Consider the following 24,844-nt stretch of genomic DNA (forward strand, 5'->3'; position numbering starts at 1 on the left):
CCCTGATTTCCACCATCCATTGCCCAAAAGTTTATAGAACATCAACTCTCTGTCTAATATTGTGAGGAACACATAGATAAATAGGTTTAGTATCTATCCTTAGGCCAGTCACAGTCTAATACCAAATGCCAAAGAGATTGGATGCCTTCCCAGTTTATAAATGTGTAGTAATAACTTGGATGCTGATCACTGACTCAGCTTTCCCCAAAGGAGCATCATCCTTCCATCTTCTTGATCCCATGTTTCAGATGACGTAGACAGAGAGTATTTCCACATGTGGACCGGTCACTCACCCTCATAAAGCTATTGTTAAATCCTAGAAATCCAAAGACTGTGGAAAGATGCACAAAGAAGGCTGGACATCTCTCTGCTGATTCAGGATTTCCAGCTGACAATGGCCTGAACATAGTTATTAAGGTTTATTTTCCTCAAACATGGATGTTCACCCTCCATCCCATTCCAGGATTACCACTCCAAGTCATGGAATTTTTAAGATCAAACACTACTCAGAATCAAATGTAGAACTCTCCAGAGAATAATGAAGACTAGATGACTCTGATCCTTGGCTTTTTTCAAAAATCTATTTTCATGATAACATATCATCAGTATACTTTCCAAGTCTTGGATAACCATTGGAGATATCGGTATTCTTTTCCAAAAACTGTTTTTAGATGGGAAAAATAAAATGTGGCATACTTAAACAGAATAAATGAAGACTCTCTCTACCACCACTACCACCATTGCCTGCTGGTATTTAGAAAAAAGAAAGGCAAGCAATTTTTTATACATAGACATTAGTATAATTGCTACTGGTTGTTAGTGTTGCCATAAAGAGAGGCTACAAAATGTCTATTCTAAACCTAAATCTATTATATTTAGTAGCACTAATTGGATCTTAATTGTTTCATAAATAATTATCTCAAGCAACAAGTAGACTTACTCATTGGCCTTGGCACACACTTCACCATTGTTTGTCTTGGAAGTTATGATGTACCAGGACACAGGATTGCTAAAGCTGTTTGAGATTTTGGGTTATTTTTTTTAAGGTAAAGTCAGGCATCTAGTTAAATCTATTTTAACATTTTCCCAGGCTAGTCTTATTATATGGAGTAAAACTTTGGGCCTTCAATCACACATTTCTTTTGCTATTAGAATAGATTCACAATTCTTTTCTGAGTTGAACTCTGGACATATCTATAGATACTCTCTTGGCTCATCTTAAAGCTGAGACAAGCCCTTCTCTCCATGCAGCCTTTCTTGCTCAACTTCTGCAAGGGAATGTCGGCCTCACTCCTTGCCTAATTGTCTGTTATGATAGACATAACCAGGTATTTGGCATTACACACCAGCTATGCTGCAGATACTTTTCGGGGAGCACATCTTATTAAATTCTCAACGTAAATGTATGGCATTTGTAAGGATTTCCTGGAGGAGAAAGTAAATATATTCCTCCAAGATCTCTAAGTTCTACTACTGGGTTAAGCCAGGTTACAGAGAGCTGGATACTTGGATGGCATTATTTCAGCTGGCTGTAACAAATGTTTTTACCAAAATTGCATTTGGGCAGGATATAAACTAGTTTATTTTCAGGGACTGAATTTAAGTAGTATGGATGTCTTTAAATGTAAGTATTTGAGAAATATTTAGGTAATAAAACCTTTGGTCTCGATGATTGATTTGATGTGCTATGAAGAGGCTATGAAAAGAAAGGGAATAAGGAAGAACAGATTTCTGATGTGGACGATCTGATGAATGGCGGTGTATTTAACATTAATGGATTGGGGCTCAGATGGGGACAACAGTTTGAGGTGCATGTGAAACATCCATATACTTGTGTCCAGCACACATTTGAATAAATGAGTCAGAAGTCAGAAAAGAGATCAGTACTAGAATAATGGGCCAACAAGAGAAAATCTGGTCAACATCGATGGTCTAAGAAATCAGCCTAAGAAGAAGATCCCAGGAGACCATTTTAAAAAAGAAAATGTATTGACACATCAACCACAATATTAACATTTCTAAATAAGGAATCATTTTGCACTGACTGGCATGAAACTGATAATGTGACTGCAACCTGGAAATGAGATAGCCCAGTAATTTCATTGAGTTTAGAAGTAAACAAAAGACTCGTGCCTAACAGGTTAGCTCTCACCAAATAAAGATATTCTTATTGACTTCTCCCTTGATGAAAATTTCAATAAAGAGGGAGGAAAAACTAGACTTCTTGGTCAAAAGAAAACTATGATTTCAAAGTGTACAACTGCTATTCAAGAAAAAATATCTGCACAAATATATAGCAAAGCATTGACAGTAAGTATCTTTTAGGCACATGGGTTAGAAGAGACATCCATTTTCTTGTACATTTCTGTAATATTTGAAGTTTTTCTAATGATTAAGCATTTTTACACAGAAAAAAATTAAAAGTTAAAAGAAAACAAAGTGGACACCTATGTATCTTTCCAATAAATTTTTATCCTTTCTCTGATGCTTTCTTCAATCCTCACCACCAATTTAAGGAAAACTGTTTCCATTTTACCTATGTCTGTTGGACCAATAAATGCCGAGGAACTCAGGTTCAGGGGGAACACTATGATCTCCAGTGTAGGAAAGTAGAACACAGTCTGTTCTTTGGCGGGCCTGCTGCTGCTCTACAGGGGATTACTCAACAGAAATGGAAAGCTGGCTCCTGGTGCATCCACTCACTGTCACCCACAAGCAACCCTGGCCCTCAGAGCTCTCTAACCAAGTAGAAAAAAAAAGCCTTTTGCCAATTTCAGCAGCCCCTTCCTCTTCGGCTCAGTCTCGCCTGAGGCCATTCCTTCATGCTGCTCAATGACCTTGCGGCTATGCTGAGACCATACCTAGGCCTGCAAGGTCAATGCCCCTGGATCAAGAGGGCTTCTGCCCCTGGCCCTGCAAGGGCTGTTAGATTCACATTTGCATAGAAACTCACCCCCTGTTGCTCGCACTGATGAACCTAATGGTTTCCTGGCATGCCAAGGTTCACAGCCATCTGCTCTGCTGGCAGCATGCCCACATCGAAGGTGATGTGCCACATTCAGACAGGGATGGGGGATGGATAGTAACCAAAGAGAGGTCTCAAAAGTAGGCAGTGAATGTAATGATGCCTTGTTTGCAAGAAGGCCTCCTGGTAGCTAGCAAAGCCAAGTGAGGAACACATGCTGCATTATAAGGCAGCCTATCTCCTGACAATTGTTGAATAATGTCATCAAGACCCGTTTTTATTCTGTGTGCCTTTTTCTAAGTAGTTGCCAGATGTGGAATTATGAACTTAGTGGAGGTAAAGCCCGGCTGGCAAGGCTTTTTCAGGGTGACCACGCATAGGACAGAAGACACAGCACCATCTATGGGGGAGGCCTTCCCTGAAATATGTCGATGCAGCTTATTAAGCTGTCACCATGGCTAGGTTCTGGCCTCCAGTCAGGCTCCACGGCTGGGAAATGTACCTACCCACAGACCTCTTAGATATGGTTATATATATGTAATTGATGGGACATACTTAGACTAAAAAATTTGTTGTTGTTTATCTGAAATTCTAATTTAGTTGGTGTCATGTTTTTATTTGCTAATTCTGGTAATCTTATTCTTGGATCAAGCCTAAAAAGAAGGAATCAGGGAAGCAAATTTAAGGAGATTTGGAGCAAGCCTAGGACAGTTGGCAAAAGTAATATCTTAGAATCAGGCAGCTTGGAGAAATCATCTTTCATCTGAAAACACCCCCTTACCTGTGTGCAAAGTGTCTTTGATTATTGGAGGATCTCGATAATTAAATCTTGTTTTAAATGCCATAGCATCTCTCAAGCTTTCTCTTCCATCACCCCCCTATACACACAAACACCCCCAACCAAACAGCTGTCCCTACTGGTCCCTGCAGCACTATATACAGCCCCGTCATCACATTACTCAGAATGGTCTCCTTGCTCATTTGTACATGTTTATGTGAGACAAGGACAGCGAGTGGAAAGAACGTTTACTTTCCTTTGGAGCCATTCAACCTGAGTTTGAATCTCAGATTTCCTACTTCCTAATTGCAAGTCCTTGGGCAAGTTTCTTCATCATTTGTTAAATGACAATTCTAAGTTTTTGTTTCCTCATCCTCAAAATATGAGTCATAATCCTGCTCTATAGGTTATTGTGAGAATTAAATATGATAACATACTCAAGTGAATTACCTGGCACACAGTGGTTACTTAAAAACAATAGTTACTACTACTGGTGTTGGGGCTGCTATTGTTGTTGTTGTCATCATTCAAGGCCAGCTCACAAGCACAGAGACCCAAAAATTGACTGCCTAGGTTTAGATCCTGGCTCTTTCTCTTAGAAGCTGTGTGACCCTAGGTAGGTTATTCTTCCAATCTGTGCCTCAGTTTACTCATAGATAAAATGGGCATACATACCATGCCTGATAAATAGGAAGTGCTATGTAAGCATTGGCCATTATTATTGTCTTCTGTGAAGTGTTCCAGGCCACCCCAGACCAGGATGGCACAAGCTTCCTCTGAATTTCTTCAGCACGTTACCAGCTCCAAGTGTATTTAATCCTCAAGACATGTCTTGTTTTCCCAACTGTGCCCAGAGCCTAATAGGAGCTAACCAAGTGTTTGATAATGAAGACAATGAAGATGGAGCAAGCGTATGAGATACCCGTCTCAACAAGCACAAAGATGAGTGCTCCTGACTCTGAGCACGCATGGACAGCCAGCCAGCAAGTCACCTACGCTTACTACGCCTACTGTGTGCCAGGCACTGCGTTAGGCGCTGTACATATTCTCTTTCATTTAGTGTTATATCAACTTTAAGAATTAGGTTATCGTTTTCTGTTTTTACAGATGAGAAAACTCAAGCTTAAAGAGGTTCCATTACTCACTTTAGTTTGTACAGCCTTTAAGGTATTTCAAGATTCATCCTCAAGCAATCTGGTGCTACAGCCATTGCTCTAGGCTGCCATGCTGTTTTGCTGTGGACAAATCACTTAAATAGCTGAGCCTTGTCTCCTTAGCTGTGAAACAGGAATGATAATAGTAACTGCAGTGAGGATGAAATGAGGTGATTCACACGATGTGCCTAGCCCAGTACCTGGTACATACTCATCACATACTCAGAAGGTATTTGGTGTTAATAGTAGTATTGAATATCATAGTTGGGAATTAAACCTCAGCTAGTCCGACTTCAAAGCCATATTCGTAACTCCTGCCCTGTGATGCCAATTGAATATAGCCTGAAAAGCACATAAAGAAAAACAAAGCCTCTAACTCCAGGACTAATTTAATAATTAATACCTTTAGAGGTTTTCCTTGGCATTTCTTAAAATCTTTATCCTTGAACTACAGTATCCATAGTGCATTTCTCTCTAGGGAGGTTACATGCCCACATCCGGGCTGGACTTGTGTCCAGCTCTCCAGGAGGCCTTGACAAGTCCTGGGCTGTCTTCTGTGGCACCACGTGCCTCCAGCATAGACCAGAGTCACTGTTTGAAATAACACTTACCTGTCCCTTTCCCCAGGTGACAGCATGGGCTCTGGCTTAGAATCTATCTCCATTCTAACCTCAGGTTTTGAAATCTGTGAACATAGGTGCATAATGGTTACTCGTAGAGCTAGAGTAAAGGTCAAAATGAAGTGACATTAAGAAAATACCAGGTTCATAGTAGGCATTCAATATTTTATTTATAAACATTTTTATTGATATGTTAACGTATAAGTCACAGTTCTAATAGCTTTACAAGCAAAAACTCATTTGATCTTCATAATAACACTATTGAGGTAGGGATTATTTTTATCCCCATGCTGTAGATATGAATACTAGCATATGGAGAGCCTAAATAATTTTCCTAAGGTGACACAGCTGGCTAGCCATAGAGCTGAGATTAGAACCCCGGCAAATTTCATACTTTTAGCCAGCATGCTAAGCATTAGTTCTTCTTCCTTCCCTCTACTGCTGATTCTTCACATGAATCCCATAGGCTGAATATGTTGTCCCAACGGTCTTTTCTGAAAGTGACATGTGGGGAGCCCAAATCACTACTCCACATGGTGATAACAAGGGCAGCTATAGAGAGGAAAAGTGAAGTTAAAATCTTTAACAAAGCCCTTCATGGTGCAGCTCCTGCTTCCACAATTCTGCAAGACCCCTTTGCTCCAAACAAATGGAACTGCTTATAATTCCTGATGTGCAACTCTGACTCCTGCTTCCATTGCATCATACATGCTGTTCCCTCTGTCTGAAACCCCCTTCTTCCCCACCCTCATTTTCTCTCTCTTTCTTCTAACCGACTCATGCATCACTTTACCAGGCTAGTCTTCCGTGTTCCAGTTTGGATGCTCACTCAACCACGGCTCCGTGTGGTCCACACAGCGTCTTCTCTCAAAGCACCTGTCACACTGGACCACAATAGCCGACTGACTTCTTTGTTGCCTGTGCTTGACTATGAGCTTTTTGAAGGCAGGGAATGCATCTTGCTTATCTCTGTGTCTCCAGTGCCTAGCCCAGTACCTGTCACTGAGTAGGCATTCAATATATGTTTGCTCCATGAAAGGACAAAGGTTTGGGTGACTTGGAATTCTCTTTCACTTTGTCCACAGGCATATATCATCTGGATGGACAGGCAGAGAAAGCAGTTGGAAGTGTCAAAAACAGACTTCAAACACCTGAAGAGGCAATTATATGGAAATGGATCACTTTGGTTTACTGGTTCCTTGTATTTTCTGAGATTGACAAAAATATTCACTAAAAACACATAAATCTGAACAGAAAGTTAGCATTTGATCAGTTACTTACATCTAAGAGTTATTATTTACCAAATCTGGTTGGTTGGATTATTTCCATTAGATTTTTTTAAAAGAAAGACAATGCTCCCTACTAGTTAGAGGATTTAATTCTAATTCTGAAAAATATATAAATATTAATATCAAATATGTTCTGAATACCAAACAAAGAAAGTTGATCCTGGAGCAACAAAGTGCACTGTTTAAGTTATTCCTTTTTAGCAAAAGTATCCTAGGTAGTAAAGCCCCATAAAACACATAAAATGGAATAGAAGTGGTCAATATCTCTCAAATTGATCCCCTAAAGAGAAGACAAAATCGGTGGGCTCTTGTTATTTGAATATAGGTACAAGAGTCTGAAGAACATAAAAATGAAAAATTCTCCTTTTACACTTTATGCAGTAGCATTTCTGCTTTCAGATTTCTCTGGCCTTTTTGAGGAAAGTATTTGTTCCTAAATTATCTTGTCCAACAACTACAATGTTCAAGAAAGTTATTTCTGCTTACATAGTCATTATAAGTCCTGTATAACACCTCAAAAGAGCATTTTTAAAGCTACTTTTTGATAATTCATCCAAGTAGAAATTGGAACAGGAGGAGTAAATGTCTCTTCCAATGTTATAAGGACCCAGATATGATTATTACTTTTACCTAGAAAACATGTCACCTCCAAAATAAATTTATATTGAGACTTGAAAATACAAATTCAGTGGCACAATATCTACATTTGTGCACACGTGCCTACACTTGTATGCTTTCTTATTGAAACATAATAATTGTACATATTTATGGAGTACTATGCATGCATGTTTGTGAATGTAAATTTCTGTTGAGACTATTTGAATGATTTCTTTGAGCAATAAATCATCATACAAATAAAACTATTTAAATGGCTATTCAGATAATGCTCTTTCCTCCAACATTGGCTTCTGTACCAATGTTCCTATTAACTAACGGTGTGATGTAGTTTGGTAATTGGCTGTCATATCCAATCTCCATAAAGAACTGTATATCCCAGATGTTCCCACTACACATACAACTCTATCGGAAAAATCAAAGAAGTTTTGCCCTAACACTGACAGAACAATGATGAAAACCAAGCAATGACTTACCCTCTTGCCCCCAAAAATCAAGGATGAGGCTGCCTTTTTGGCTCTTAAACCTTGTTCAGTGGACCAGCCTCTGGGGGATGCTCCTCAGGAGGTGGAAAGCGTTGTTCCCGAGGATCGCCTATCCTCAAGGCCCCCATCAAAGGAAGAGCATCTTCCATATGAGAGATCTTACACCAGCAGCCCTGACAGCCATCCACAACACTTCCGCAGGCCTCACACTTACAAACAACGTTCCAAGGGAAATAATATAGATAAGACTAACTGGGAAATAAGACACGATTGGAAAGGTGAAAGAAAAAGAAGGCTGATAAACCAGTAACTCCACTCGTTTTTTATTTGGTTTCAATAATAAATAATTTAATATAATAATTTATGTGCATTTAAAAGGCTAGGCAATAGAAGCTCTAGGGTAAGCATGACTTTCACAAACCTGATATAATATCTATCTAAAAACAATTCATATTTATTAGTGGAATAAATCCCTAAAATTCCTTTCTAAAGCCTTATCAAACCAAATTGGGTCCCAGTTTAACAAATCGAATTAGAAATCCATGTAAGGCTGCTAACTGAGTTATTAAAGTGATCTGCATGGATATTCCCGGTTCACCAGGAAAACTTCTATTTGGACATTTGGTCAAATGCTGCCCTCTAGTGAGAAACTCTTTCAACTCTACAGCAGACCCTGGGATTAACAAAGCATTCATGGACTTCAAAGAAAAAACACTGGAATAAGATCATCCAGTAGAATCTTCAACTAGAAACCACAGTTATTCTAAATTAAAATATTCATTTTATTTTTGCTTTGTTGATAGTGACTATATTTTCTTTCTAAAATTGTGTTAGAACAGCTAAAATATTAAAATTACTGTAGTAAAGTAGCTTTACCTGTGTGACATTTAGATGTTTTTAGACTCTTACATTTGATAATCTAATAATAGTAACTGATATTAAAGTTTGAAATGTTTATTTCTTTTAGTTAGTGATGCAGCTAAAATGTTTGCATAAAATTAAATGGGTGATAATGTTGTTTTCCACTCTGTCGATTAAAAACAACACAGAACAAGTGGTGGATATAACAGAATGTTTGTATTAATAAGCTACGCTTTACTGATAGATATTTATTTTGCTGTAAAAGTCAAGATTTCTAATGTTCTTAAACAATATAGGAGTATTGCTATCTCCTCGAATAGAAAATGCGTCTTGTCACTCCTAATTCACCAGAGAAATCTCTGCTTTCGAACCTTGCAGAATTTTAGTACACTTTACTCACTTAACAGTAATAGGCATTTAGCATTTTTAAAATGTTATTCTAAACGTTGTAAATCCTGACAGTGCAAATTTCTCCCTAAGACACAATCTTTCTACTAGAGCATGTATTCATTCGTCTTTTACTTCTTTTAATGAACATTTATGACTACCTGGTCTAAACCCACACTCTGCTAGTCATTTCATATATAAGGACAAAATTGACCAATCCATTCCCTGATTTACAATTAATAAAATCTTCTGGCTACTAGAAGATAATGGTACATAATGGTAAAGAAAAAAAAGATGGCCCTGGTTCCAAAATATGCATATATTACAGCTGAGTGAGGGAGACACACACATACTCAGGTAACTATGAAACGGTGTCATAAATGCCAGAGATGGGGGTAGACACAGGGCTTTCCAAGGAGCATATGGGAGAGACACTTGATCCATATCGGAAAGACAGGAATGCTCTGCTCCCCCAGGAAGTAAGATTTGAGCTTCAACAGGGTTCTACGGCCATAGAAAGACCTCTGAAGGCAGTGCTAACCAGACAGACCAATTTCTTTCCACAGAAGCAATTCCACCAAGGCTATGGCATTGTGACAGTTTTGTGCTTTCTTCAATATACCTATTCCCAATCAGATATACAGTGATGGGAGCTTCACACTCGGCACCGGTCACACTATTTGAATTAAATCTCTCCATAAATGTAATGTGAAATATTCCTATTTCAGTATATTTTTACTTAACAGAAAATTTTGCTCTCCTTTGTTAATTTTAAACTCATCTACAGAACATTATGCCTCTTGTTTTCAAGAAAAATCAGAAACTAAAATTAAACTATTTTGTAAGTTCATGGTCCTCATGTGCTCTGGGATAGCTGCTGGCACCCTGTATGATCTGGGCAAGTCATTTATCTACTGTCTAAGATTCTTTCAGCTCCAATGTTTTGTAAATGTGTCAGCAACATTATATATCAAACTTACTCTTCATTTTAAAGTATTGCATTCATTGTTGACTGCTGTCGACTTTCAGCTGGTCATCCTCTAATCACCATGGTCATAGAAGAAATATTCTTGCTTGAGAAAGATTTAATCTTGTCCTTTCTAATCAAATTTTTAGTTATTGGAAAGAGGAAATAGAAATTGAAGTTTTGGGGAAAAAGTTTACTAAAGTCCTGGCTCTGGATAAAAATGTCAGCAATATATCAAGAACACATCTCTATAAGAAGAATTAAGCTCAGGAAACTCACTATGTGACAGACCTTTTAGTTCACTTTAACATTTTCTTTTAACTTAAACATGCATGAGGAAAAATTTTTGTTTGTCTATTAAAATGTCTGTTTTATAGACATTTATTTCTTGATAAATGTCCTGAAACTAATTTGAATGCAGAGAAAGAATTTTAAAACAGAGCTAAAATATACATATATATCAAGGAGGGAAGCATACGGCATTGTCAACCCAAACTGTGTGTTAAGCAGGCTCAGGAACAACTTTTAAACGTTACTCTAAGCTTTGAAGAACAGAAGGAAGCTCTACAAAGTAGGGGCAAAGTCCTTCCATGAAGAATTAGGAAATCTGGTTTCTGTCAGAAAGTGTGACAACCTTAGGTGAGTCATTTAGCCTGCCTGTGTTTGAATTTTCTCATTTGTCCTGGCTCTCATGTGTCACTGAGTTTAGGTAAGGATCCCATGAGCTAATCTTCGTGAATGTGCATTGAAAAGCTATAGCAAACTGGCAACAACTTAAACATCCACCAACAGGGAAAGGATAAACAAAATCTCGTATACTCATACAGTGAAATACCACATAAAAATAAAAAGAATAGCTTAAATATATATGTGTGCATATACATATATACCCTGTATACACATATATCCATATATCGACATGGATAAATCTCAAAAAGACTATAAGGTTGAGTAAAAAAGACCAGGTACAGAATGATACACCATTATATTACTTATATTTCTAAAAAGCACCCCAAATGGTACTATATGTTGATTCAGAATTGCATATATATATGGTTATATATATAAAACCTAATTATATAATTATTTTGAGACTAGAGGCAAATATGACAGAGAGTTAACCATTAGTTCTGAGCACTGAGAATAAAGGAGGACTCCCCTTATTCTCTGGGAATTTCTTTTTTAAATTATATCTTTTGATTTCTTTTTTAAATTATTTTCAGCTAACAAAATAAAAATAAATAGCAAGAGTAAAACCCCTTATTAAACAGGTTGAATTGGGCTGGTACAATGACTTAATCCTCCCAATCTTTGTTTTATGATCTTCACTTGCTGATCAACATATGAGACCATGTGACTCTAGGCTCAGTCTATATTTAATAGGGGATGAAAGCAAATAGCGACAGAAATAGATCCTGGAGTGTAAGCGCAGAGATGCATTCTAGTAAAAGAAAATTTCTAAGGGACACAATTTCAATTCCACACAACCTGAAGCTTTTTGCTTGACACCAAAGATCCTTTTCCTGGTCTCTGCCTTCAAATCTTCAAATAAAATCGAGACTTTTGTGATTAAAAAAGGAGGTGAGTCAACCAAATTCCATCACGATCATGTTCATATCAGCCCAAGATGTTTTTCCCAGTACTCTTGTCCAAATATTAGAAAACTGACCAGAATCCCTAATTTAAAATTCCAGATCCATGATCCCATAGAATCAAGCTGGAAAATATGGGATTTGAGACTTGTTCAATAGAAGTAATTTAAGATATAAACAGACTATTCACAAAAAATGAAAAACAAATAGCTGTTAAATATATGGTCAAATGCTCACTTCATTATAACAGGAGAAATGTGATTGATAATTATATTGAAATATCTTCTTTTTATCTATCAGACTGACAAAGATCATTAAGATTGATAAGGCCACTCAATGCACAATCAGGGTGTAGGGAATCAGGCTTGCTCATCCAAAACTGGAGGGAATATAAATCAGTACAACCTCTATAGAAGATAATTTAGCAATATCCACCCAAATTACAAGTGTGCATTTACTTTGACCAGCAATTACATTCCCGAAATTTATCCTAGAGAAATAGTTTGCATATGTACGACACGTCATATGTACAAGGTTATTTTTGCTGCAGAATTTTTAATTGCAAAATATTGGAAGTACTTTAAATTTTTCTCAATTGAAGACTAGTTAAATGAATTATAATGCAATCATAAAAAGGAATATAATGCTGCCATTAAAAAAAGGATGAAGAAGCTCTCACGATCTGAGATGGAAAGTCTCCAAGATCAATTATTAAGAGAAAGAACCCAAGTGCAGAACAATGCGTGAGAACACTACCATTTTATGAAAGGAGAAAGACAATATGGCATAGAATATTTTTGAAAGGACAGACTATAAAATGATAGCACTGATAATTCTTGGGAGGAGAACAGAACAGGACATGTGGAGGGTAGCTCTGAAAGATAGACTTTTTACTGTATGCCATATTTTGAATTTTGAACTTTGCAAATGTGCTACTTGGTTTTTAAGATTGAGTTAAAATTTAAGTGACTACACAATTTTAGCTATAACAATGACAGATCATTATAAGATGTCCTAAATTTCAATAGGTTGCTCTAGTAGATGTAAAGAGGACTCCTCACCCCCCCCAAAAAAAAACATGAAAAGAGGAATTACATTCCGAGGAAGAGCTAGGAAGAGAAACTTCTTCACAGCAGGGAATCATTTTGTCCATGCTAGCAATTTATCTCACCTGAAGCCACTATGCAAAAATCAACCCAGATTTTCTTAAAGCTGAGCCCAATTTAAGATGCTCAGCTAACCTCTGCTAAATGAAGCCCCAATTCAAATTTGTAACAAAGCTTAAACATCCAATGGTACCTTTCCTTTCCTGATTTTCAATTCGATCGTAAAATTCAGCAGTTGTAACATAAAATACAGAAGTTATTTTCTCTTTTGACAAAGCAAAAATTATCTTCTAAGCTCAAAAATATATCAACATCTGTAATGTAGCACCAACAGCTAAATCTAAATAACATGAGCTGCACATTTCAAGTAGCTGAAATCCAGCATATACAAAGCACAAGCCATATAACTGCTCGTCATGTAGCAACATGGATTGAAATTTTATCCTAAGTAGCCCTGAGGGAAGCTGTTCACCTTAACAGATAGTTACCACTAATTTGCATCTGATTATTGGTTTATGCTTTATGTTAGCCCATTAACAAGAAGGTTATTATGAGGTTAAGAATTTTACAAAAAAAAAAAAACCTTAAACTAGAAACCTCAGAGTGGATATTTCTGTGTGTATTTGACTACATTTTTATAGAGAGGAGAAATTGCTTTTGAAATGTATTGTTCTGCTTTGTTGTTGTTGTTGTTTTCAGTTTCTTCAGATGCATTGCCATCCATCCGTATGTCATCGTCCGGTGCTGGAGATCCAAACGCTACGATCACAGGCTCCCGTTCCCACTTGCTGCAAAAGGTCTCCTATCCACTCTGTGCTGGGGCCACTCAGCTATTTCTACGCTCTGGGAAGATGTTTGACAATCTCTTGCTGGATCAGGGCAGTTGAATTTTTCTTCTGCTCTGAAGAGCAGTCAGTTCCCATTTCCCTTATGAAGAAATTTCCTTTGTGAAATTCCAGGTAAAAAAAACCCTTCCCAGTGTCTCCCTGGGAAGCCTGCTACAGAAAGGGAATGTTCTCTCTATGAATTCATCAGCATTGACTTGACAGAATGAACATTCAGAGGAAAATTTTATCAACTGACCTCAGTGTCACAGAATTAAATATATATATAAAAGGTAAAGTAAGGAAAGAAAGGAAATTTTTCAATTTCTGGTAAAGGAACATCTTTCTATAAACAACAAAATATAATACCTTGAAAATACAGTAAGTTCCCACGTGGACTTTCCTTTTAAAGATATGAAAAGACTTTTTAAAAACAACAGCCAAATGGACACCCACACATCCTGAGAGTTACCCAGGAAGCTGGCTTTGCGGTAAGCTTTTAGTGCTTTTAGTTAGGATAAAAATGCTGCTTCATTTTTGGCTGGTTTCTCTATCCTGGAGGACATTAAAAACCAGTATCACAACTAGCCTTTGCCACGAGCCCCCACCCCACTGCTTCCTCTCTTCTATGGACCTCACAATTTCCCTGACTGATGCAGCCGGCCACCTGGAGCTGCCTATGATAATAGCTGTGACACTCGCGTCTCTTCTTCTGAAGTTGTAGATTCATTACAAAGAAAGCATTGCATCTTGCTAGAGAACAGGGTTGATCCTACATTACATTGAACGTTTCTATCACTTGGTTACAAATGACAAATATAAGTTATATTTACAAACACACACACACATACACACACACACACACATCTGCACCTGCAAATTCTACAGATTTGCTGTCTACCCTTGAGTGGCAACCCAAACCAATACTCGTACATTGGCTGCTACTCAGAGTATACACTTTTAAAGGTACAATCTGCACTTAAGATATCTCTTCATCATGTTTATTGATTGCATTTGTAGCTTTTATTTTCCTTTTTACAAAATTCCCCCCATCAGTCTTTTGTAGTTTTCTAGGCATTCACTTTTTGAAACAAGCTGGAGCTCTGTGTACAAAATTGTATTCCAAACCTATGCTCCTCCTTTGGCACTTGCCTGAGTTAAAAATGGCCAAACTGACTCTTAATTTGGTTAAATAAAATAAATAAATAAATAAAATGTCCCCAGGTTAAGACCTTGCATTACAAGTTTCAGCCCAGAGTGAATTTGTATGGCCAACTTATAAACCCCTGAAAATAGGAAACTAATGCCATGAGGATTTAAAATAATAGAAAATGTTTCACATAATATAAATCCATAAGCAGTGCATTATATTTAAGTCTTAATATCTACATACTTGGATTATCTTATATCTTGACAATCACACAAAGTAATCTCCCTCCCTCTCCCCCTTTCCTTTGACTCTGGGTTTCATTTCTATGTATTAACAATGCTCTGGGCCATAAAATACTGTATTAATATTAGTTTGTCACAGCAGACTAAATTTAGAACAACTCATTAATATGGGAGAGTTAAAGACAGTCAGCCAAGAGTACCAGGGACTATAAGCTCTTAAGGCTATAAGTTATGCAGATGTGCCACTTGAACTGGAGAGCCAGCCATTCTTTTTGTTACTAATAAGAGATTCTATTAGTTCTAAGCTGATTCTAATTCTAATTAAGAAATGTGGGAAAAGGCAATTTTGCCATTGTAGGTATAGTTGACGTGCAACTGGAATAAGTCTTATATCATCCCGCTTGGCTTCCTGGTTGTATAAGATTAGTGGCACATGCATGGAATGAATATTCTTTCTGCCATCCACATAAAAAAAAATAACTTCACTGCTGTATTTGGAATAGCATAATCATAATCGATGTTCCTGGAAGAAGTCTAGTAATCAGTGCTTTTTCAAAGCAAACCTTTCGAGGCTCAGAATCACCCCACTTGTACAAAAAGTTTTGACTTTCTACAAATAAAAAACCTTTCAAATGGATTTTCTGGACCTGTTATGCCTTTCTTTGGGCTTGTCAAATATTAATTTTTTTTAAATTTAGTCCCTTGCTAAGCTACAAATATTCATGTTTAACACCAAGTAGCAGTTCAGGAGCTGACGACTTGGTATGTACCTTTTGAATGATGCATAGAAAGCAGCAGTTAGCACAAAGAAAAAGCCACCAGATTGGTCTCAGGGAAACCCAGTGTCTGAATTTTTCATGACTCCTCTAGCACTTAAAGAATAAAAAAACTGGCTACTAGTGTTGGGAGACCAATGTCAGGAAGGTCAGAGCCTGGAAACATGCAAGAGAATCTGGTCTTGCCTGGGGAAAGTGAAAAGGGATTTAAGCTGCTTACGAGAATTAGAAGGAAAAAAATTTCTTTTGCTTTGTTTTGGTATTTTACAGACACCAGAGTAGCAAAACAAAACCTATAAAAAGGTATGCAGTCATACCTCTCTAAGGTTCCCTATTTTTATGTCTCTAGGGACAGCAAAACTTACCTTCTCTTTTGGGTAATGGGGCTCATTGTTAAACTTCCTCAAATCAGGCCTTTGCTGGAATACTTGCTCACTTTTATGGGTTCTCCCTCCCAAGGAAACCAATGAAGAGGGGAAAATAGAAGCATTCAATTGTAATATTTGTTTCCCTGGATGTGTTTGCAAACATCTCCCATAGAGGTGAGGGGCAACTGGGGAAGATGATGTCTTAATTATATAGATACCCAGCGACTTGAGACTGGAAAACATTCTTCCTTTGATGGACTTTCCTGCATTTTATGATGATTTAGAGAAAATCTCAATTGAGTCCAGGAAAACAAATGAGTAACTCCTATGGAAGGAAAAAAAAATTTACAGTGTTTAAGCAACTGATGACTTCACCTGTCACCATCTCATTAAGCTCTTAATGAGTTCTTTTCTATTCTTGGTCACATCTGATTTTTTTTTTAATATAAGTCCCTTTGAACAGCTGGGAGTAAGAATTGCCTTTGATCACTGAATTCTTCTGAATTTTCAGTCAAAATGAGGCCATTTTCATCCTGACTTGGGGTATTTTTATGAGTTTATTTCCCCCAAGTACATTCCTGGGCATAGTTTTCCAGGCTGAGAAGAGCTTGAACAATTAATGTATACATTTTTACATAAATGTTTATAAATTTAACAAAGGGAGAGAGCTTTGCCACAAGAAGCTTCAGCTCTTTTGAAGGCAGTTTTCTAATGATGACCCTTGGCGTGTTGGACCACATGGGATTCCTCTGAGAAGAGTCGGATGAAAATTAGTCTATTCTCATTTCAAACAGAATTTTGCTGAAGTCCTGATCAGAGCATCAGCATGGAGTCCGGGGAGACAACACTCGCTACTTGATTCACTCCGCAGCCTCCCTCTCCTGGTAATTGTTGCAGGAACACATAGTGACAAGGCTCTAGGATGTGAGCGGTCTGGATGTACTCCGGCTGTTACGCTCTGTTTAAAGATTTAAACCATCAGGGTATGATAAGGCTTTTTGATGTTCATTGAACACGGAGCTTGGGTACAGAAGAAGGGGAAAGGGCTTCACCAGAAGGCAATCATCTTTCAGAGCCACAGTAAGATGGAGAGAGGTGGGGAAATCTCAGCCTCAGCATAGACACGGAACAAAGGGAGATGAAAGGGGCAGGGTGAGGACGGGGCCAGCTCTGGCTGTGAGGCAGAACTCGCTCTATGAGAGTTCGACGTCTTAAAACACAGGGAAAACATTTAGTGTTCCTCTTTCGTTAAAATACACTCATGTTTCGGGGAGGGGGAGGATAATGCCAGCTGTAAATTTAGGTGGCTTCAGTTGACCCTGGATCTAGAAGAGCCTCCCATGGCTTATTTTGAAATTATTTAATGAGTATTTACTTTGAGTCAGATGAATGTCATTTCCAGCACTCGCCCCCGCAAACCTGGAAGAAGACCTTCCTTGAAGTACATTTTTAAGATCCTCACAGTGTTTTCTTCCCCCAAAGGTAAATCCTGAATATTTGTCTTGAAGAACATAATGATCAGAAATGAAAGGGGATAAAAATGCCCCCTACAGAACCCACCCCAATTTTTTCATATCCTCTTCTTTGGCAAAGTATCAGTTTTTTTACCCTGTTCACAGCCGTCTCACGCCGTGTTACCAAGCCGGCACTTTGATTGTATTAATTAGACAGGAACCAAGACTTTTCCAATTTTTTGTCTCCTCAACCCCTAGCGCAGAGTTTGCTACATGTACCAAAATCTTAACAAATGTTCATTGAGCTAATGAATGAATGAATGAATGACCCTAGGAAATGGCAGGGTGGATTTCAATTTATTTTCTGTGCCTCCATCCAAAGTTTCAGAGAAATGCTGCATAAAGAAAGCAGAAAGTTGTGTGTTTCCCTCTTGCATCCTGTGCCAGCAAACAGCACGGCAAGGCATGGTTGATGAGAACAGGTACTTTGGAGTCAGACACACCTGGAATTGAAGGCTGCTTGGCTACTTGCTATAAGACTCTGGGCAGCTTATTTCACTTTCCTAAGCTTTATTTTTCCCCATCTGCAGAACAGGTATATTAAAAAGAGCTCTCTCTTTAGGGTGAAAAAATCCATGTAAAGTGCCTAGCATAATGTTTAACATACAGTAAAACTTTCAAAAAAAATTAACCAGTATTGTTAATATTATTGCTAATAGTACTGCTCTTCAAAACACTTTCAGATATGGTAGCATCAGAAGGAGATTTTAGAAATACATAATCATCAATGCAGTGCAAAGGTGAGTCTCTATAGTGACATGAATAATATTAAATATGTGTTGTGACCTTCTGGCCTCCTCTGGTCTGACAATGTGCTCTTGTTCCCACCTCACCTAATCGTTCTCTAATTAGTGGTAAGACCTTCTTCCCTTACATATCTGCGGGGACTTGAAGTGGGTTGCACCAAACATCAGGAAACCAAAATGAATCCTGCCTGTTTTAACCTGGAAAATGAAAAACCAGTTAAAACAACATGTACAGTCCTGGGCCCATTTCCTCACAGATTTCAGTTCAGCACAACATAAAAACCATGCTTCTGATCAGGCAGAAAGGAAATGAGGCCCCAAACCCAATTTCACATCATGAAGGCCACAGGCCCCCCTGAGCCAAGGGCCCATCCCCAGTGAGTCCTGTCCCGGGTAGAAGCTGCCAATACTCATTCACATCTATTATAAATCAAGCCCTCTCACGTCATCCTCACAACCCTGTAAGAAAGGTTTAGTTTACAGATGAAAAAATTGAGGTATAAGGTGATACTATCAAGAAAATAAAATTTACTACCATTTCCACTTATTTCTCTTTTAACATTTTGCTTAGCAACCCACCGGACTGGTCTAGGGCATTCAGTTTCTCTGAGACTGTACCAATCCCTCAACTTCCCTGGGTCTCAAAGTTCTCATCGGAATCACCGGAGCAGGGGCAGCGGATGTGGTGGCCCATTCTAGACCACAGTCCATGATCTGTGGCAGCAGGGCCGAGCTCTCCACCCCCTGCTGCTGCCTCCTGCTGGCACTAGAATCTCTGTGAAAACCACACACCTTATAGAATGATCCTCCTCTCCCATTTCCCTGGCCTTCCTGCTTCTAATACTGGAAATGGGAGCATGTCAGCCATTACCATTACGGAAAGAGGCCATTTTAGCACAGCTCAAATCTGGGGAACACTATGGCCAAATAACTTGCCCCACGATTGAGGCATAAGGGAATAACTGTTTTCTTTTCTCTAGCACACTAACACAGAGAAAGTCAATCCTCTAAAAACAAATTGATTGATGATATAATTTAATATCTTCATAAGATTTCTAGTGGCAGAATCAATCTGCTGCTAGCACAACCATCTAAGGCAGAGGAAAAGAAAAATTGCACCAGTTGCTTTTCTTTTATCGCACTTCCGGGTGCTCTAAGAAAAAACTCTCTCCAGAAAATCAATAAGGCAGATTGTGCCCAGCAGTCCCCCATTACAGAATTAAATCCATATGCCAACACAAAACAACGAAGAGACCCAACTAGCAAGGGATCCATTTGCTTTGTTTGACTTTGGCTGCCAGGGAATGAGACCACAAGACTGGACGTAATTTAATGCAAACCTCGGCCTATCCTGGTCATGCATATGACTGACCCTCAGGGCACGACCATCAATTTTCTATTAAAGATCAGAGATTTGACATATCAAAGTCAACATCTAGCTGAATAACTGCAGTAACTTGATAATAATTCTTTTGTGGATTTCACAGTAGCTTTTCAGTAAAGTATCAGAAAGGTAGCCGATTTCAATCCTGACCTGGCAAGATCTGAATATGAAATAAAGGATTTCAGCTTGATCTCCCCATGATGTGAGGATGAATGTTCTGGTAAATGTTAACTTAGTGCTCTGAATAGCTCAGTAATAGATGGGTTTAGGCAGTAATAGGTTTAAAATGTCAACTTATTGAATAATAATTTCATGTTGTACAAATACTATGTGTAAGAAGGGATTTGTTTTGCAAATTTTGAAATAAATGAATGGATTTATAATGTCCTTGACTGTTTCACTGTTCTGGTAAGAATTTTACAGAAGAATCAAAATTAGTTTGTGCCTTCTCTGGTCTTGTTGTTTTTCTGCATTTGTCTCGGTGTAGTCTTCATAATTACTGGGCCTCCCTGAATTCTTAATTGAGCTCTTCCCTGTTTTTGTCCCCAAAGCCAGACTGATAGCATTATTTTCTAGTAAAAATAAAAACTCAATTATCCCTCCCTATAAAATGTTTCATGACACCAATAGCATAAAAACCTTTCACCAACCAGCTGCAACCAGCTGCAAAATGTTCAACTGTTCAAAACATAAGAACTGAAAGAAATTCTGTTTCCATAACTGAACTCAGCCCTTCAGTCCAATTATAAGCTGACAGCTCTATAAATCCTGGTGGAACACAAGTGTGGGTAAAACCGAATTGTGACTGGGACACTGAGGACCTGGGACAAACACCTCTACCTCAGACTGTGGAAAAGGTCCCCAGATTCTGCAACTAGCCCCCCTCACACGTGCGCGCGCGCGCACACACACACACACACACACACACACACACACTTCCAACCATCCTGTATGGAGTAAACATGTTTGCTTAGGGAAAGAGGAGATGCCAAGAAATCATCCAGATGAGCTCTCCGAATACTTCAGGTCTTACTCTTCAGACCCTCAGTTTCCCTCAGTTTCCCAGGAATCTCAGGAGGAGAAACCAAAGAGGCTCACTCTTGCCCACAACCTGGCACTCTGAGTAATTCTGGGTCTATGGATGAAGGACATCTCAATCTCCCACAAGCCAAAACCCCTTTCGGTGGTTTAAAGATGCTGACACCTGGGTAATGCCTGCATGAAATGGTCCTGGACAGATCTGCTCAAGCACTGAGCTCCATGATTGAGCACATCTCCCTCTGCACTGCACCCACAGAGAGATCCTGTCCTAGTCTAGGTTCCCCCAGAAGCTGACTGTAAGACAAGGATGTGATTGTCAGTAGTTTATTTGAAAGATGAAGAAAACATTGGTTAAGGCAGTAAGACAGAAAAGTGAGGGCAGCGACCACCTTGGGCAACTGGAACTTAGTCCCACTAGGGACACTCTGAGCCAGTATAGAATACAAGCCTGAAGATTACCCCACTCAAGCAGTGAGGGGATCCAACAACTCTCTGACCAGGCATTGGTTGAGACTGCTCCCGTGCGGCATTAATTTCTTGACATTTCCAGCCTACTCTATGGGTAGCCAGAGGGATTCCGGAGCCAGAGAAAGCCTTCAGAAAAAAATGCGCAGGCTGGAAGTTGGAAGTCAGGGACTATGCTTAGCAGTGGGAAAAGAGAGGGATATGGGCAGGGCATCCACAGCCTCTGCTATAGGCACTGGCCTTTTATTAATTTTGAAAGTTTTCTAACTAGTTTTTAAGTTATGAAACTAATATGGCTTGGCCAGGCACAATGGCTCATACCTGTAATCCTAGAACTCTAGGAGGCCAAGGCAGGAGGATTGCTTGAGGCCAGGAGTTCAAGACCAGCCTGAGCAAGAGCAAAAGTGAGACACCATCTGTACTAAAGACAGAAAAATTAGCCAGGCATGGTGGTGCACACCATGGGAGGCTGAGGCAGGAGGATTGCTTGAGCCCAGGAGTTTGAGGTTGCAGTGAGCTATGATGACACCACTGCACCGAGGTGACAGAGCAAGACTCTGTCCCCCCAAAAAATAAAAAAGTATATATATATATATATATCATATATATATAAATTTGAATAAAGAAAGTAATATGGCTCATGTAAAACAACAACAAATTTGAACAGTATAGAAAAGCACAAATTTTTTTAAAGGCCTTTTTCCTCCCAGCCACTCAGTTTCATTCTCAGAGGTAACCACTTTTTATAGTTTCTTGTGACTTTACATGTAAAGCCTATAAATAAAAGCACACATAGCACACATTGGTCGGATACCCTTTATATGTCACACAAACAAGGTCATACTTGACATAATTTCCTGTTACTTGCTTTGTTCACATAATAATGTATCTTGGACATCTTCGCATATCAATACGTCTATATTTGTCTCAAACTTTTTAATGCATACTGGTATGAACATATCATAATTCATTTAACCTACTCCCACGTGGTAAACATTTCAGTATTTTTTCCAACTTCTTTGCTGTCACAGCCACTGCTACAGCATTGTCTGCACATAAGCAGTTTATGTGCAGCAGACAATGCTGAATATCACATATATGTATCATATATGTATGACATTTATCATATGTATGAGAGATATGTGAATTTATCACACATATATGATAAATTCCTACAAGTGGAATTATTCAAAGAACATACACATTTTAAAATTTGACGAATCATGCCAAAGTAATCTCTAAACAATATTTTACCAATTTATACTTTTACCGACAGTGCATGAGTGTACCTGTTTTCCTATTATCTCTATGCCAACACTGGAAATGACCACGCTTTTTAATCTTTGGCAAGTTAATGGGTTAAAATGGCATACCATTGTCTTTCATTTCTTCTATCATGAGTGAGGTTACTCAATTATATTTCTTTGCATCTTCTCATCCATCCTTCTAATGTCCTCTTAGTCTTTTTCTCCTTTTTGAAAGCACCTTTATAAGCAACTACTTTCTCAGTTTGTGTTTTGTCTTTTATTTTTGTTTGTCTTTTTTTTCTGCTGTGTAAAAGTATTAAATATTTATAAATTGTCAAATTTATCCTGTTTTTAATGATTTCTGGGGCTGTGTCTTACTTAGAATAATCTTCCTCATTCAAAATTATTAGAAAACAGACTCAATTATGTTTTTTCTAGAATATTTATGGTGTGATTTTAATTTAGTATTCATTTTGATGTAAGGTATCAAGTAGAAATTTGGTCAAAAATTGTTTTTTTGCAATCAGAGAAGATGGCCCTGAAGATGGTACGGAAGGACCTGTGGCATCTATGAGCTTGTTTGCTGTGTTTGCTGGTCAAGACTATAGTCCAGTTTGAATATGACGGTTGTGACAATTATGATGCATACCTAGAGATCAAGAGTAAGCAAGAGTTCATATAGGACTACACCAGCTCTTCCTCTGATGGAATCATTGCGATGATGAGTCCAGAGGACAGCTGGGTCTCTAAGTGGCAGCGAGTCAGTAACTTCAAGCCAGGCCTGTAAGCAGTGTCAGGCACTGGTCACTTGCCCCAAGGAATCTTGCAGGAGCTGAAAAGTCAAGGAGTGGCCTATGAATTCACAGATACTGCTATGAAGACCAAGCAAGATGCAGGGCTGCCAGAATCTTTGTTCTCCACCTCCGGTCTTTGCTTATTCTTTGATGTGGAACTAAATGGGCAGAACTTCAAATACCCCCTACCCTCCAACTCTGAGACTCAGCAGGCTGAGAGAGCAGAATATCATGTCCCTAAGCCATTTTATTGTCTTTGGACTATTGGTGGGAGTGGGAGGGATTTGGGTTGCTGGATTAATAGAGACTGAATTGAGGGGAGAGTAGGATGCTGATTTTCCTACCCACAGCCCAAGGCTGCACCCATGCCCATGGGTAGGACTCTGGGTACAGACCTCTAGAAAAAAAATTGTTTTTTCCAAATGGCATCGCAATTTCTTCCAACCAAATCTTTTAAGAAATAATCAATAATTAATTTTGAATTTCTTTTTTATCAATAATCACTATATGAATTTAATTCGATTTCTTTATTAACTATTCTGTTTCAAATGTTATAGATCTGTAATACAGTTTATTTTCTGGCAAAGATTGTCTTCTCTCTATAATCTCTAGAATTTTTCCATGTTTATTTTTCCAAATAAACTAGAGTATCATTTTGTCAAGATCAAAACAAATTTGGTATTTTTATTGGAATATTTGCTTATCTAAATTAATTTAGGGAGTACTAGCATGTTTACAATATTCATTCTCCCTACCCAAGAACAAAATGTATTTTTTCATTTATTAGTCTTAGTAATTAGTTTTATGTCCCTCCGCATAGTTTGTTTTGCTAAATTGTGATTTTGCAGCACAGAGAGTTAAGAGGAATAATTTTTCCCAATTATAACAGACTATTATGTTCTCCCTTGAAAAGACAAAATTTTCTTCATATATGTCCTATATCCTCCTTGTTGAATTTATTTCTAAGTAACCACATTTGTAGCTTTGTTAAATGTTTCATCGCATTATATTTTCTAACTTCTTATTGTTTCTGTGTTAGCTATTGACTTTTTTAGTATTAATTACACACCAGCAACCTACTGGATTCTCTTACTGTCTATAAAGGTTTTTTTCCCCTCAGTTGATTTTCTTGAAGTTTCCAGATATATAAGTATTAATACATCAAGTAGAAATAATAATTTTTAAAATCTTTTCTCTTGTAATATTCATATATCAATTATTTTTCTTTTCCGCTTGCATTGGCTAGTATTTTTTAAACCATGATAAGCAATAATGATGATTGTTGGCAATTTGTCTTGTTTCTGACTTTAATTAGAATGCTGCTAGTATTTTAATACTAAGAATAATGCTAGATTTTAAATAAAGGCATTTTTTTTATTATGTTAAGGAAGAATCCATCTATTGTCACCATAAAAAGAGTTTAATTCAGGCATAGATGTTTAATTTTTCAAATATCTTTTCACTATCGAGGAGT

At 38.1% G+C, this 24,844-nt stretch overlaps 1 pseudogene; it reads left to right on the plus strand.

Moving 5' to 3' along the window:
• The first annotated feature begins 23,108 nt into the window (after nt 1–23,108).
• Nucleotides 23,109–23,681, plus strand: LOC105823766 (annotated as a pseudogene).
• Nucleotides 23,682–24,844: the final 1,163 nt, after the last annotated feature.

The sequence above is a fragment of the Propithecus coquereli genome, unplaced genomic scaffold, assembly GCF_000956105.1.
Source record: "Propithecus coquereli isolate 6110/MARCELLA unplaced genomic scaffold, Pcoq_1.0 Scaffold7, whole genome shotgun sequence".
In the NCBI taxonomy this organism is placed as follows: domain Eukaryota; kingdom Metazoa; phylum Chordata; class Mammalia; order Primates; family Indriidae; genus Propithecus; species Propithecus coquereli.